The sequence below is a fragment of the Vipera ursinii genome, assembly GCF_947247035.1.
Source record: "Vipera ursinii genome assembly, chromosome: 12".
Classification (NCBI taxonomy): Eukaryota; Metazoa; Chordata; class Lepidosauria; order Squamata; family Viperidae; genus Vipera; species Vipera ursinii.
In genome coordinates, this window is record NC_139525.1 from 13,810,731 (window position 1) to 13,828,468 (window position 17,738).

Consider the following 17,738-nt stretch of genomic DNA (forward strand, 5'->3'; position numbering starts at 1 on the left):
GTAAGTTGAGGACCACCTGTACTAGACTAAAGACCAATCTGTACTCAGCCTGCAAATGCCAACTATTATATTAACTATGCTGAATGATAGATGAGATAGCAGGCCATAGAAGTTCAGAGAATCGTAAGGCTGTAAGGGATCTTGGAGGTCTTCTAGTCCAACCCCCTGGGCATTTCTGTAAAAAATAAATCCCTCCCCAACCCTTTCCTGCAGCTACTTGGTTGGCTACGTGGAGCCTATGTCCCAGAACTACGAGGCTCAAAAGTATTCAACACCTCCTTACCACACCTTGGTGTAAGCTCACGATGTAAAATATATCCACCTTCATGTCACTTAACAGAGTAGGGAAAAAAAAATCAAACGGCTTCTAAACTCTGAGACTCCTAGGTTATAGTGCACTTAAGTTATGTTCTGAACTCAACTTCCTAAATGCAGGGCTCTGACATAGAAGAATGAATAAGCAAGAAATGACGGCTATTTCTGGGGACCAGACTGCAGGGAGAAATAACACCAGGAAGTTGGCTGTTAACAACAGCCAGCTCCAATATGTCAGATGAGTAACAAGTTCTCACAATTGCAAGGTTACGGATAGAAATGAAGCTGGTGAGACAGGAACTTTGCAGTTGCCAGGCTCAAAAAAATCACGATGTCATAATGTAGTTGTCTTCCACCCACAGCCTTGGTCACTTAATTGTTGATGTGGAAATGTGGAAGGAAATTAAAAAAAAGCCTACAATTTTAATTCCGGCACACGGATCATATATATAGGCTTTGATTGCTGTGTGCGCTAGAGGGGCAAATTTTTTTGTGTGTGTTGCTCTATTCTTGCAATAAAGAAACTAATCTTGTCATATCGGGGAGTATTCTGGCAAGAAGGCTGTTTCTGAATATAGGTTAGGTTGTCTGGAGACTGGAGATGTATTGCTGGGCCTAGCATGAAGCTTGCCGCTTATATCCACACCACGTTTTCCCAAACAATGCTACCACCAAAGGAGAGTCAGGCAAAATGTATTGTATTGGAACGAGAAAGGATTTTGGAGGTCAAATCCTCTGCCCAAACAGGAGATCCTACACTATTCTGAACAAATGACTGGTGCAATTCTCTTCTTGAAAACCTCCAGTGATGGAGCACCTACAACTTCTGAAGCCAAGCCGTTCCACTGATTAAATTGTTCTTATTGTCAGGAACTTTCTCTGGCTTAGTTCTAGGTTGCTTCTCTCTTTATTAAGCTTCCATCTTTTACTTTTTGCCTTGCTTTCAGGTGCTTTGGAGAATCTTGTCTACCGGGACGTATGAGCTGCAGGAAAAACATTGGTTCGTTTTGTGCCTTATGACTCCTAGTGCCTGGCTGGACCAAGCGATTTTCAGAAGTGGTTTGCCATTGCCTCCTTCCTAGGGCTCAGAGAGTGTGACTGGCTTAAAGTTATCCAGCTAGCTTCATGCCCAAGGCAGGACTAGAACTCACAGTCTCCCAGCTTCTTGCCTGATGCTTCAAGCACAAAACTGGCAATAAATAAATAAATAAATATTTTTTAAAAAAATTGCTACAAGGACTCTTTTTATTTTGTTCCTTACTTCCTTGCCCCCCTTTTCCCTTCTGGGCTGTTTTCAAAGTTAACCTTGTATTGTAATATTTTAAAAACAAGCTACTCACAGAGTCAACAAAATAGCTGGACTGAGTTTTGCGCACTGCTCTGAAACAAGCTACATCTGTATTGTAGTGCTGGAAACTTCGTGTGGAAATGCTAAGGACAGTGTTAAATGTCGGCGAAAGAGAGTTGGGCTGTATCAACTCAGCACAGGTAGTCCTCAACTTGCGAACACAATTGAGCCCAAAATTTCTGTTGCTAAGCGAGACATTTGTTAAGCGAATTCTGCCCCGTTTTACGACCTTTCTTGCTACAGTTGTTCAGTGAATCACTGCAGTTGTTAAGTCAGCCACACGGCTGTTTAAGCGAATCTGGCTTCACCATTGACTATGCTTGACGGAAGGTTGCAAAAGGGGATCATGTGACACCCCCGCAGAGATGCTGCGACCGTCATAAATACGAGTCAAGTCTCTGAATTTTGATCACATGACCATGGGGATGCCGCAATGGTCAATAAGTGTGAAAAATAGTCAGAAGTCACTTTTCCCAGTGCCGTTGTAACTTTGAACAGTCACTAAATGAATGACTATATGTCAACGCTGCTAACATCGGATGTTCTTGCTTTGACAACATATGGAGATGCAGCCATTTTTTCCCTTCTTATGTTTTAGAGTTAGAATTAGATGACCGGGGGGGGGGGGGAAGAAATGAGGAGGAATCTGTATGAGAGTTAGTTAGACATAACAATAATGCAGTAGTATGAGAGTCAAGGTTTTTTGAAATAAGAGATGATAAGAAATGGGGGGGGGGGGGGTTGGAGAACTGGAGGGAAAGCCTGCTTTTCAAATTAATTGGAGAATGTGATTTATGACTGTTAATTAGAGGAGGGATTTGCGTTAGATACTATGTGTTTAGGGGAGGGGAATTCAGATTTTGGCTTCCCCTAGGTTTGTACTAATGGTATACGTTACTCGAATAAATATTCTTTAAGGAAAACAATGCCTCAAAGTTCTTTGAAGAGTTCCATCTGTTGGAACCATGACAGACTATTCCCTGAGTAGTCTAAAATATTACTAATCTGAAACGGATGGCTATTCTGGAAAAGGATGGCCTTAACTTGCTTTCTTTAAAAATAATCTTGTGATAGATGCACCAAGAAAGGAAGAGAGATTTCCACAGTTAGAGGACGGCTATTCTAAAGCTCTCGTCTCTGTAGTCGCTTTGTTTCCACAAAAAAGGGAATGAGTTGTACAAAGAGACTGATTTCTAATAATAATCTTAGCCATCTGACAGATTCAGACAGAAAGAAGGGATCTTGCCAGTCACCTAAACAACAACAGAAAGGCTGCATTCAAATTATATTCAGAAATAATGTCTTGTTTTAAAGACGGCCGGACTTGCTGATTTTTCCTTAAGGCATTCAAACGTACTGTCAGGACCCAGCCCAAACCACGTCTTAGGAAGACAAAAACTCTTGGGAGTCAGTTCTAGTCCAAAAGGAATCTTTACTAGGACATGCTTGGTTGTGGGAATACAAGACAGGACTTAGTATTGTTTTACAAATTGAAACTTTATAAAGGGTTCCCGGTTCAACCCCCCCTTCCCTCAACCCCATTTGGTCAGCCCCCATTATTTTACTTCGTGTCATCCCTTTCGTGGGGAAAAAAAGGAACTTCGAATCTTTATAGTTATTGCCTTCTTCCTCTCCCCCTCCCTTTTGATCCCCCTATTTCAAAAGTTTTCCTTGGTCTTTGAAATAATCTTAAGGCAGGCTGAATCCACATACGCTCTTCCTTCCTCGGGAGATGGCAGAATCCGTATTGGGGAGGGAATAATGTTTTAAACATACATTTACGAATGTGATATAAATGGATTCTGACACGTTCAGAACTGAAGAAGCTTCTTGGATGAGAAGCAAAAAGTCTTTAAAGAAAAAAAAAATCTTGTCTTTACAACAAAAAGCACCTTTGGGACCACCGTTACCTGCGTGAATGAGAACCTCCACAGACACTCAAAAACGGCAACTGACATGTATTTGGGATGTATTTAGGACAGCTGCAATGTCCTGTGATCATATTTTGTGCCCTTTTGTCAAGCTAAATTCTGGCAGCCAGATTCAACTAACAATCAGGTTTCTACTTAAAAACTGCAGTGATTTACTTAGCAACCATGACAAGAAGGGTCGTAAAATAGGGCAAAATTCACTTAACAGCTAGCTGTCTCTCTTAGCAACAGAAGCGGTCGTACGCCGAGGACTGCCCGCACTAAGTGCTCTTTGTTCTTGTGACAGATAACGGACTTTACAGATGTTTGAAGGAGAAAATGTGAAAACAGCAGGCAGGGATTCTAATAATTATTAAAACCCTCTGTCAATAGTTATCTATCCGGAAGCTCCTGCATGAAACTATTCCCTTCCCTCAGCAGCTGCCATTTGACCAACAATTGTGACGAACTGTCTCTAGGTGGAAATAAAGACAGGAATGGAAAAAAGCAGCGTTTACTCATTTCGACCCCTCTTTCTCTCCCTTCCTGATCACGAAAGGGATGATTGTGGCCTTCTCCAGAAAAGCCTCCGTTTCCCAACATAAAATGGATGGAGGCATCGCAAGCCGCTAGGTTAAAATAGGATCTTCTCCTGGCATCTGACAAAGCGTCAGATCGAAACCGGCTTTCAGGAAATTTGACAGGGCCAGATAATGAAACTTCATAACGAAAACGGAAAACTTCAAAAATCTTCAAAAATCGCTCAAAAGGGCAGGGCTGCCGATCTTGTCAGCTTTCTGAGGAAAGCTGTGAACTCAGGTTGTATAGGAGTCTGTTGTAACGGCAGTTCAGGTGATTCTTAGTCACCCATGTTTCTCTAGCGTGTGTGGTACCCCTAGGGGTGGGTGGGTGGGCAACTCTGGTCCCTTTACAACAGGGGTCTTCAAACTTGGCCCTTTTATGACTTGTGGACTTCAACTCCCAGAATTCCTCAGCCAGGCGAGGAATTCTGGGAGTTGAAGTCCACAAGTCATAAAAGGGCCAAGTTTGAAGATCCCTGCTTTACAACCTGTGGACTTTTAACTCCCAGAATTCTTGCGCCAGACAAGTGCACAGATCGTAAAGGGCTTAACTGCCCACCACTGCATTAGAGGGAATAACCCACAATGTTGCCAACTACCATAGCTCTACTACTATTATACTACACCTCTGAAGAGGCCAAACAAGAACTCCAGTACAAAGCGAATCCTGGATGAATGGCTGGCTATCACAAAGTAGTACAATAAAAGCAACTGCTGTCTGGAACAAGGACAAATTGTCACCTGGTTGTTTATTTTCTTTAGGCAAAAAGTATTCCAGACATTTGTTCACAAAACTGCCTCTATCTTTTGGACATCTCTCCCTTCTTTTCTGAGGGGTGGGCAAGGGTCAAGGGATAGGCTCCGGGCACCCATTTCATCCCTTAAAAACTCAAACCTATTTCTCCACCCCCAGGAATCTAGCAACATGTCTTAAATCTCTTTGAAGTTTGTGGCATCTGTTTTATTTCTTATACCCTTCCCCAAGGGGTCCAAATATTTCAGCCTACGTCTTTCAGTAGCATCATGACATCACTTCTATGGCTTCCCTGGGAAAAATTAAATCTCGGCTCCTAGCTGCAAGATTTGGGGAAGAAAAAGGAGTTCTGGCGTTCGAAGAATGTGCAAGCGAAATTAGTGCCGCAGGTTTGCTCCTACTACATGCCTGGTTCTCACTGATAGGGCAAGAAGGAGTAACTATGGAGGCCTCGGTATAAATTTCCAGGATACGATCAACGAAGCAAAGGGAAGAGTATCCTGCCTGGATAATAGGGAAGGAATGCAGCTGCTGGAATATCCGTTCAGTGTACTCAATTACAAAGAGAAGTCAAGAACATTTCCTTAAATTCTCAATCCTGTACTTAAAAAGAATCTGGATTCTGCACTTATTAACTGTGGGGTGGGGGATGGGGTGGGGTTGGGAGGTGGGTGCTGATTAGCTTCTTGGTAGGAACGTAAAAAGGGCTTTATTACTAAGTTTTATCCTGACTTATTTACTGGGGGACAAGAGAAGGGAAATATTCTGGATCCAAAACTGATTTAATTTGCATCTATTGGATAGCAGTGGTGGGATTCAAATAGGAGAACAACCGGTTCTCTGCATGGATGCCACTTCCGGAAGTCCACTCTGGGCCTGCGCCACAAAAAAATTAGCTACCAGTTCTGCCGAAGTGGTGCGAACCGGCTGAATCCCACCACTGATTAGACGTATGCTTCCCCACCCCCCCTTTTGGGAAAGAAGCTATTCCAATGCCAAGAATGGAAAGAGGATGTAAGTACAGGTGGTCCTTGACTTACGACAACAATTGAATCTAGAATTTCTCTTAAGTGAATTTTGCCCCGTTTCTGCGACCTTTTCTTGCCACAGATGTTAAGTGAATCACTGCAATTGCCAAAGGGGAACACGTGACCCCTAGGGACGCTGCCACCGTCATAAAGATGAGCCAGTGGCCAAGGGGCTGAATTTTCGTCCCGTGACTGTTGGGATGCTGTAAATGGTCGTTAAGTGTAAAAAATGGTCATGACTCCCCTTTCTTCCCCCAATGCCGCTGTAACTCTGAGTGATTACTAAACGTATACTTGCAAGTCAAGGGCTACCCGTAATCTGTTGACTGTTTTGTTATGTGCTTGGAAAACCCTGCGAAGGATCTAGTCTGGGATCTAGGGACAGCAGCTAAATCATCCAGTTAACCTCCTTGAACTGATTCTGCTCCCAAAGAAGAACTGTTTGGATCCTGGCCTAAAGGGTCTGCCTTAACTGAGTCTGTCTGTTCCCTTGGCAATAAAACAATAATGCAAAACATCTGAAGGAACGAAGCTGGACGGGGCTTACTGCCCATCTGAAAATCCAGCCTAATTTGGACTTGCAATTTTTGTTTTAGCAACTATTCTTTCTTGCGGCTCCCTCCTTTCCAGATGGATGAAAACAACTTTTGCTTTGTGGGGGGAACGGAATCAATCTAGGGATCAGCGTTTAGTAGCTCCCACTAAATCTTGCCTTGTTTCGTTAATTGCCTTGCTATTTCAATTAATATTTTTATATAAGATGTATTATTAACCAGATGAACTTTAAAAAAAAGATATGCAAATACATGCAAATTAACGACAGTAATGGTTCTAGGAATAATTGAAAGAAATCCTGTGGCTGTCTTTTCTGCCTGGGCACGAGAGAGAGAGAAACATGCAAGAGAATCAGGAGAGAATGATTACTAAAAAATTATTCCTGTCTACATGCTCTTAATTCCCACCCGCCTTGCAATATGAAATGGCTTGTCATTTTTTCCCAATTAGAATACAAAAAAAGACTGTGTAACTAATGCTCTATCTCACAAATGAGGGGGCAGGGTCATCTTGCTATAAAAGCTACAGAAAACTCAACCTTATCCTGTAGGAGAACTATGCCTTTTCGCTGCTGAGATATCACTGATCTTCAAACCCCCAAGAGAGTGAAAAACGCTTAAAAAAAACCTCACAACACACTCAAGAGCTCTTCATTCAAGGCAAAAGCAACATCAGATCCTTTGTAGTTAAGCCTCTCAACGCTGCTTTTGATTATTTTGATGAAAGCTGAAACATTTATTTATTTTTTTCAAACACGGAGGAATGCCATGACTACTTTCAAGGTGGGTGGAAAACGGAAGTGGGGGGGGGCTTACAAACTACAATGGAGATGTCTATGGAAGTCCTCAAGTCATCCAGGTCACGGTTGTCCAAGGGTGCTTTTTCAAGAGGCAACTGGACTTTTATTTTGTTTTTTTCCTTGAAGATGTTTCACTTCTCATTTCAGAGCTGAAGAAGCTTCTTGGATGAGAAGCAAAACATCTTCAGGGAAAAACAAAGAAAGTCCAGTTAACTCTTGAAGAAGCATCTTTGGGACAATGGAGAGGCTCATACTCCTGAAGATCAAAGGGACGACATCTTCGGATGTCAAAACACAATAATGTCCCCTTGTTGGTGTCCCAATTTTTCCTATGGAAGGGCAATCGCTTACTGATGCTGAAAATGTTAGCCAATGCCTTTTGAACGCTTCCGAGAGCAAAGTCTGATTCCCTTATTTTGATCATCTCCACCAGTGAAAAATCAGGACTGCAGTATTAGCCATGGGGATAGCTTCTGCCAAAAGAATAGAGGAAAGAGATCTCTGCAGATCTTTGGAATCAGTTGGAAAGTGGTGCTTCAGAATATAGAGGCATGCAATATAGGCAACCTATTAAAGCACCCATGTCTATTTCTAGAAGGGCACGACGACAGCAGGGAGATTTTCACTGTAGCCAGACAACCTTGGAAAAAATTACAGAATAACAGAATTGGAAGGGATCTTGGAGGTCTTCCTTCCAACCTCCTGGAAACCCTATATCAGGGGTCTGCAAACTTGACAACTTTAAGACTTGTGGACTTCAGCTCCCAGAATTCCTCAGGCTGAGGAATTCTGGGAGCTGAAGTCCACAAGTCTTAAAGCTGTCAAGGTTGCAGACCCTTGCCCTATACCATTCTGGATAAATGGCAGTCCAATCTTTTCTTAAAAACCTCCAGTGATGGATCACCTGCAACTTTTGGAGGGAAGCTGTCCCTCTGCTTAAGAAATTTCTCCTTAATTCTAAGTTGGATGTCTCTTTGAGAAGCTTCATATAACAAGGATGGGCAACTATTTATTCTGCCCTGTGAACCGCCCTGAGTCCTCAGGGAGAAGGGCGGTATAGAAATATTATTAAAAATTAAATTAACTATGGCGCCTTCACGAACGCTTGTCAGCCCATTCAAACCCTCTATTCCCAACACAATTTCTAGTCCTGGGCCAACTCTATCTTAGATTCCCAGTGTTGTTGCTGAAATGATTTGGCCACTGATAAATACGAGGCATGAAGGCAAAAAGGAAGTCAAAACAAACCAACCGAGAACCCCAAGGCTGTGGATCTGCTCAGCATCACTTCCCATCCCCCAAAAGGTTCAATTCATGCCAGTTTCAGCCAATTATATGCATGCATCACAGGAGCAACGTGCCTTAAGAGGAAGACTGCAAAGTAGAACGGTGTCATGAGTCTTAAATCAATTAAATAATTGCATGCTTAAAGCCAGATCATGTTCTTGCTGATGTACCCATGTACCAGTTTCAAAGCCGAAGAGCCAGCGCTTGTCCGAGGACGTCTCCATGGTCATGTGGCCGGCAAGACTAGACGCCAAAGGCGCACGGAATGCTGTTACCTTCCCACCGTAGTGGTCCCTATTTTTCTACTTGCATTTTTACGTGCTTTCGAACTGCTAGGTTGGCAGAAGCTGGGACGAGTAACAGGCGCTCACTCTGCTACGCGGCACTCGGGATACACACACACACACACACACCACACACACACACACACACACACACACACACACACACACACACACACACACACACACATATATATATATATATATATATATATATATATATATATATATATATATATATATATATATATATATTTGTTTTCGTAGATTCTCGCGGGTGTCTGTATGTGTAGATCTAGAGTCTCGGGTTTCTTCCCGCGTTCCTTTCATCTTCAGAAAGTTGTGGCGACGTTTCGACGAAATCCCATCCGTCATCATCAGGCTGGAGTGTTCCTCCTGCTGCTTCCAGGAGCAACCATATATAATCAGCCCGGGTTCGAATCTCAGATAAAGGGTATGACTAACTGATGAGAACATAAAAGAGTTCGAAATGATCATCTTAGCCTCCCAAATTCTTTATTAGCAATTTGAATAATTTGCATATATATATATATATATATATATATATATATATATATATATATATATATGTATGTATGTATGTATGTATGTATGTATGTATGTATGTATGTATGTTTTCTGAGGTTTTTGCGGGTGTTTGTATGTGGATCTTTGGTTATTCGGGTTTTTTGCCGCGTAGCAGTAAAGGTGAAGGCGCAACGTTTCGACGGAATCCCATCCGTCATCATCAGGCTGGTGGCTTTAGCTTCCTGACGGATGGGATTCCGTCGAAACGTTGCGCCTACACCTTTAGTTCTACGCGAGAAAAAACCTGAATAACCAAAGATCCATATATATATGGATTTGGCAACTTTCTGAAGATGAAAGGAACGCACACACACACACACATATGCAGCCGTTTTGCCATTTTTAAGGAACTCTGCCTGGTCAACTTCATAAATATTTTCTCAGCTCTGAAATACCTGTTGTCCCCAATATCATGATTTATACTTTTGCCCTTGTTTTCCCCCCCCTCTTTCACAGTTTTTCATAACCCTGTCCTCTCCTTCCCTTACTCTCTTAACAGAAATGCAGGGTATAATATTTGTAGAAATAATAACAATGGGATACAAAACAAAAAACAAATTTAGAGCAGGTAAAAGAAAGGTAAAGGTTTCCTCCTGTCCAATTGTGCCTAATTCTAGTGGCAATGCTCTTTTCCATTTCTTAGCCAAGGAAGCCAAGTGGTGTCCAAAGTCTTGTGGCCAGCATGACGTTACAGTGTCCCAATACCTTCCCATCAAAATGGAGCCTATTGATTTACTCGCGTTTCCATGCTTTGCAAGCTTTCAAACTGCTAGGTGGGCAGGAGCTGAGGCAGGAACGGGAACTCATCCCTTCGCATAGCACTTGGGTCTTGAACCTCCAGCAGACAAGCTCGGTGTCTTTAACCGCTGAGCCATTGCGCCCTCTAAATTTAGGGCAGCTTTTCTAAATTGGGGTGCCCTCCAGTTGCATGGACTTCAACTTCCAGAATTCTCAAGCCAGGAAGGGCATTGTTGAAAATTCTGGGTGTTGAGGTTCAATCATCAGAAGACAGACAAGTTAAAAAAAACCAACTAAGTGAAAGTTTGATTTTCAGCTGAAAGATGAACAAATCTTCATATATATTTTTTCCCAGCATTCCTAAAAATTAAAACTATATTTGTCTGGGCCATTCTGATTGCTTTATGTGATCTGAAGGAAAGATGAGATTGAAATGGGAACCATCTCTTTTCCCTAATAGCCTCTTTCAACTTCTCATTTTTCCCTTTAAAAATTTCCAGAGCTTAGTTCCCCTTCTGCAGTCTCTTTTCTTAGGAACCATCTCACTGCTGTGTCTCCCTTCAGGAGATAAGCTGTGATTTTTTTTTCATCAGGCAATTTGCTCTACATATCTACAGGCCACGGTTAAGAACTGTGGGTTAAAAAAATAAAAAATAAAATAAATTCAATAGGGGCCTCACATAAATCGTGTTCAAATAAGCGTTTGCCCAGAGCTGTCAAGTGTGATTTGCTTTAGCCATATGCGCTTCAAAGGTCTGACACCGCTGATAAAAAAATTCCAACGATTCTTTAAGCTTCCCAATAAAATGTAATTTTCTCTAGCTAACGCCTTGTCAACACCTCCAGCCAATTATCCACGCTGTTTCTGATGAGAGAATAGGTTTGTGGTTCTTAAACTGGAAACACCAGGCAGCTCATCCGGGGAGCAAGAACCGTACATTCAAGACAATCCTTTTCTGAATTTGGTTAACTTTGTGTGTGTGTGTGTGTGTGTGTGTGTGTGTGTGTGTGTGTGCCTTCCAGTCAATCTAGATCAGACATGTCAAACACAAGGCCCAGGGGCCGGATGCGGCCCGCGAAGTGGTTTCATGCGGCCCCCAAAGCCATCCTGGAAACAGTGAGGGAACGGCCCCCACTGCCTTGGCCCTGGTCCAGAGACCCTCCTTCTGCCAGAGACCCTCAGATCTGTCCCACTCCTGCCCAGGCCCCCATAGGCACCCTTGGTGCGAACGATGTAGAGCTGGCCACGCCCACCCAGTAGGCCATACGCACTCTAGCCACGCCCACCCAGTAGGCCACGCCCACCCTGGCCATACCCAACCGGCCCCCTGAGGGCAACCGCAATGCTGATGCGGCCCTCAATGAAATTGAGTTTGACACCCCTGATCTAGATAGCAACAGAAGAGAATATTTAGAACACAGAATAATGGAGTTGAAAGGGACCTGGAAGGTGGTCTTCTCCAACCCCCTGCTCAAGCGGGAGACCCTGCACGATTTCAGACAAATGGTTGCCCAGTCTTTTTTTAACAGCCTCCAGTGATGGGGCTACCCGCAACTTCTGAAGGCAAGCGGTTCCACTGGTTGATTGTTCTCAGTATTAGGAAATTTCTCCTTAGTCCTAGGTTGCATCTCTCCTTGGTTAGTTTTGATCCATTGGGTCTTGTCTTGCCTTCTGGTGCTTTGGAGAATAGTTTGACCCCCCTCTTCTTTGTGGCAGCCCCTCAAATACTGGAACGCTGCTATCATGTCTCCCCTTTTCACTAGACTAGACATACCCAATGCCTGCAATCATTCTTCATATGTTTTAGCCTCTACTTGTAGCTCAGAGTTGAACTGTGGGTTTCTTGGTGCTCTCTAAGCTTGGTGGTTTCTTTGCAGACGTTTCATTACCCAACCAGATAATCTCTTCAGGGTGTCATCATCATCATCATCATCAAGAATATTACCTAGTTGGGTAATGAAATGTCTGCAAAAAACCCCCCCACCAAGCTCAGAGAGCACCAAGGATCTCTGACAACTGCCTGGCCACATTTTCAAGAAGTGGTTTGCCACCACTGTCTTCTTCTTTGAACTGAGAATGAAAACTGTGAGCCAAGGTCACACAGATGACTTCACAGTTAAGACAGGACTAGATCTCCCAGCCTCCTGGTTTCTAGCTGGATGCTTTTACTCACAACGCCCACCTGCCTCTCATTTTCAGAACTTAATATTTACAACATGGGTAGTTCTCGGCTTACGACCACAATTGAGACTGGAGCTTCCATCCCTGAATGAGGCAGTCATAAGTGAGTCAGACCCAATTTTATGACCTTTTTTTGCCTTGGTCATTAAGTGAATCTGGCTTACCGCTTTGACTTTGCTTGTCGGAAGCCAGCTGCAACCGATGATCATGTGACCTTGGGAGGCTGCGACTTTCGTAAATAAATTCTGGTCGCCAAGTGGCCCAAATTTTGATCATATACAGTAGGGGCCAAAATTGTGGAAACCTTATGGGAAAAGTGTACAGTAGAAAAGCCACCTTTGGTTAAGTTCCCACCCATTTTTCTTCTAATTTCTTTATAAGAGTAGCCTTCTTCACTTAATACTACTATTTTACATTGCTTTCTGGGAAACCAATCAAGTCTTGGCACCAGTACTTGAATTTTATTACGTTTTCCAAGCTCACTAAGTGAAAGAACACAAAAAAAAACCCCAACCAACTTGACAGCGATCACGTAACACACTGACAAATGTCCTCCTCTCGGCTTCAATACATGACATCGATAACTGAATCCTACTGGGATCTGATTGGCTCATTGCCAAAACAAGATGACGCCCGATTGGCTCTCTAGACGCTCCTGCTCATTGGCTACAATCATATGAAGGAAAGCTACCCGATATCAACCTAAGCAAGTTGTGCTTCCTTCTTCTGGTTATTTGGCTGTACCTTTTCATAGAGTACGGTACAGATAATTGAACAAACTATGTTGCATTACATTCTTGATTAATTTATCTTTCCATTGATATATACTGCTCAAAAAAATAAAGGGAACAGAAAATAAGACATCCTACTATTAAATACAGTACATTTCCTTTTATTTTTATTTTTTTGAGCAGTATATAATTGTATGGTACTACTCCAAAAAAAATAATAAAAATAAAAAAGCGGTGTTATTAGCCATCAAACCTCAAAAATACACTTTTCCCAAAAAGGTTTCCACAGTTTTGGCCACTACTATAGCTATGGGGACGCTCCAGTGCTGTTGTAACTTTAAATGGGATGGTCGTAAATCGAAACTGCCTGTTTGATATTTTAGAGGTTGGGGGGTGGGGAGGAACCTTCCTAAAATTCACACTCAGGATGAATAGAAGTCTCCATTCCATTAGTTTAGATTCGTCATCCCATACATTCAAGCATTCAAGCAACAACCTAATCTGCGCGTATCAACGAAACCTCAAATCATCCAGGCCAAGCTGTCTAAAGGTTGGATCGTGGCAACTGGACCAAAGTATGTTAATCTTGAGCTGTTTCATTGCTCATCCTAGCAACAGTCAGAGCAAAATTAATTAGGCAGAAAGTTGTGGGATCCATGCATGTAGTATTCAGCTAAGCCGAACATGTCAGGTTATTAATGAGTAATTCTCTACTGTCTTTCATACATGCACACGTACATTTCATACCCTTGAGAAGAGAGAGCTTCAGAGCCTGTGACAAAAAAGGGCTACTTTTTAAATCCAGGGAGGGTCATTACTGGGGGAAAACTGACATTTTGTACCCTCAGGAAAAAGGAAGGAGGGGTCCCCTATGGATGCTATTCCCTATGGAAATGCACAAGGTCAACATTTGGCTCTACAGAAAACAGCCCAGTTCTCTTGAGACACAAGTCATCTGGAGAAAAATAGCAGCTGATTCAAAAATATATAGTTGCAGTAGCTGACAAACTTATTTTTAATTCCATTTATATCCCGCCTTTCTCCGAAGACTCAGGGCGGCTTACAAGATTAGCAGTAAGCAAACGACCTATAGGAAGAAAGCAAATGCTGGAGTGGCTTGATTTTGTGCCAAAACAAGCTGTGGGTGGCTTTTCAAGATTTCAGATGGGTTTGGAGATGCTCGTAGTCGCTCTGGTAACTCAACTCAGGGCCTTGTGCATGGAAAATGTATGCAATTCAATGGCCAACAAAGAGTGGACTTCAACTCCCAGAATTCCTCAGCCAGGCACGCTGGCTGAGGAATTCTGGGAGTTGAAGTCCACAAGTCATAAAAGGGGCCAGGTTGGAAGACCCCCCTGGCTTAGATACAGAGGCGAGGTCAAAATTATGCCTTCTGTGGAGCACTGCCACTTTCATCCGCCCTGCCATCTGCCCTGAGCCTCCTCTATATGCACCCTGACAAAGTTGGTGGGGCAAGTCCTGGGAAGGGACACTCTTGCCAGAGGAGTCAACCATATGCCACCCATCCTTATAAATAAATCAATAAAAGCCCCGGGCAGCATGAGCTGATGAGCAGAGCAAGTCACACAGAGCCATGCTATGGAAGGATGAATGGACAAAAATGGAAGGTCTGCGTTTGCACTCTCACGATCCCAGGCGACCCTCGGGGCAAGTGGCTATAGAAACGTGCAAAGTATATGTGAAACAACAGGTGAAAAAAAAAATGGCAGCAATTTGAAAAACCACGTGGGAGCTAATGGCAGCCAATTCACTCCTCCTTCTCTTCGAAATTCCTTCTCTTGGGAGAAAAGACCACTCGGAGCCAGCTGAGTGACCCTCAAGCAGAAGACCGTGGGTATCCCCTCCTCCCCCAAACAAGGTCAGGCTGACCAACTGCAGGAACACGGCGGGCTCCGGAGAACGTTTGGAATTTGGAAAGCCTTTGATTTGGCATTCGTTAGCAAATTGCTGGATTAGCTCCCACAAGGTCATCAATAGCCTACCTAAAGAAGTAAGGTCTCCTAACCGGGCGGATGGCCTTTTCGGGATGGTCTGGAAATGAGCAGTTATACCAGGTGGAAGAACCACATTCTCTCTTTAGGTCATATTCTAGCCATCTTGAAATGACTTTTTGCCATTCACATTGCATAACTGCCGTCCCCCTTAAAAGAAACACGGATGACATAAGCGGTCTCACTGTAAGGGCTAGATACAGTGACGCATTATTTCTTTTTAAGGATCCAACATTTCAATAAAATCCTACTCTCCTGTCTAAGGTTATCTACGGAGCCATGAGATAAAAGTTAATGGGACACACCCTTCCAAGTCAAACTGAAAGCCTAAATTCCCACTTAGAAAACCAAGTCTTTAAAAATGATGGATCACCCTGGGACAGTGAGAAGACGACTCAACTTGGTTCCTTTCTCAGCTCCCCAGCTTTAATTACTAAAATAATAAATAAATTGGCATTGGCAGAAGAGAATATTTGTAGCTCAGAGTTGAACTGTGGGGTCCTTGGTGCTCTCTGAGCGTGGTGGTGGGTTTTTTTCCCCAGATGTTTCATGGCCCAACTAGGTAACATCATGAGGTGCTCTCTGAGCTTGGTTGTCTTCTTGTAGATTTCTCCTTGCCCAGCTAGGTAATATCATCAGTGCCAAAACAAGCAAGCTCAAGAGAGCATCAAGGACCCACAAAAATGGTCATCTAAATTCTGCATTATTTCCTTGCTGTGGGAAGGAATGCAAAATTTAAGCAAAGGTGATTTCTTAATTGGAACTGCTGGGTGAGGACAAGTAGCTTCTCTGCTGGTGTCACCTAGCTTTTATTTCTAATCAACAAAAATGCGAGGAAAAATGACCTCATTATTCTACTGATGGTCAACCTGCAAGATCTAGTGTTCTGTTTTTTTAAAAAAAATCCAACAAAACTAGGCCAAATGAAGACGTTATCATGTTCCCAACCTCAGTGTTCAAGTACCGCTCATGCCCCATTAGTACCCCTTTCTCCCAAGAAAGTGTTCCCATATCAGGGTTTCAAAATGGGAAATAAGCTTGTAGGGCAGAAAAGGGGATCCCCATTTTCTGTGGATGCTAAAGGAGAGTCCTTTATTCTTTTGCAATTGGAAGTAAGGTGTAGTTTTACCCCAAGGTTCTCAATAGGATATTCAGTTCTCTCCTCCCCTCTCTTTATTGAGAATATCAAGGATTTAATCCAGAGAGACATTTTCCCCAAGAAGCAAGTGCTTAGTCTAAACAAAACAAAAACAAACCAACAAACAAAAATAGCTTAGTCAACTAGCATTAGAATTATAAAGATATAAAAAGGCTGCTACTCCCTTTCTGGGTCTGTTACACAGCCATCTATAAATACCTATGGGCCTTTGCTGTGTCCAGGAGATATTCAGCTGCCGAGTTATACATCATATAGACAGTTGGCAACGGAATGGAGAAGTCCTAGATTTTGCACACAAAGAGCTGGACTTAAAATTTATACTCTTCTATTTATTTAAGCCCTACATTCCGAGAGAGAGAAAAGCTGTGTTGGACAGACCTGAAGCCACATTATGAGTATTTGGACACCTCAGGCATGCAGTTTTGCAAAGGCAACACTCTTCACAGCACATTGCATTGTACCATTCACAATGCGATGACTATCCAATATTAGGGGACATAGCTAACCCCAAGAGGAGTTCCTTAGCATTTCCTGTAAGCAGACTGGGGTTTAAAATAATCTCTAGATGTTATTAGACTTAAGACGTATTCCGATTCAGAAACCAAGCAAATGGCCATTCACAAGTGAGGAGTTATTCAGACTGAGCAGCCAATTCACAAGAGTTGCATGCAAAATGCTATGAGGGTGATTATTTGCCAGCTCTGAAAAATAAAAATAAAAATCCCGTAGTATGTTCTACTCCAGCAGCTTAAAAAGAGAAGAAAGGAGAGAGAGATCTGTTTCTATTGTGGGCAGTCCAATGTTTCGGTCTGTCTTTCTTAAATAATGAACAAGCAAACAAACAAACAAAAAATCTAGTACTTATGGTCTCCTAATGCTACCAAGATGCTAAAATGCGGAGCTCTGGAACACCTAATCAATATGGGTTGTGCTATCTGGGAACTTTGACAGATGTTGTTCCAACCCTTTTGTGTAAGGCAGGCTACAATGGCCAAATGGTCTTTGAGATTTAGCCCCACACAAATTTCTAGAGCAGGGGTCCCGAACCTTGGCAACTTTAAGATCTGTGGACTTCAACTCCCAGAATTGCCCTGGCTGGGGAATTCTGGCAGTTGAATTCCACAGGTCTTAAAGTTGCCAAGGTTGGGGGCCCCTGTTCTAGAGGATACTGGATGGGATAAAACTTTTTTTTTGCCAATTCCATCAAATCTTGAAAGGCCTTGGTTGAGAACATTTTGGTATTGAGACTCAAGACAACTAGGAGTTCATGCCACTTGGAATGATCTGTGAAGGCTACACTTCTCTGGCCTTCTACAATTCTAACTACTCTTGCTCAGCTGACCTTCACGGAGACTGTCCTCACTTGTACAAAGTTATAAATGAATGCAGATCGTTACAGTTTTGAAACCAGTTTGACGTGGAAATGTCAAACGTCCACATACTTGCAAAAGCTCCATAGCTCTGCTCCAT

General features: G+C 42.8%; 1 protein-coding gene across 1 annotated transcript in view; it reads right to left on the reverse strand.

Moving 5' to 3' along the window:
- AMMECR1 (AMMECR nuclear protein 1) overlaps positions 1 to 17,738 on the reverse strand; it is a gene marked incomplete at its 5' end in the record, with an annotated part of 85,449 nt that overhangs the window by 11,064 nt on the left and 56,647 nt on the right. The gene's annotated exons all lie outside the window — the stretch shown is intronic.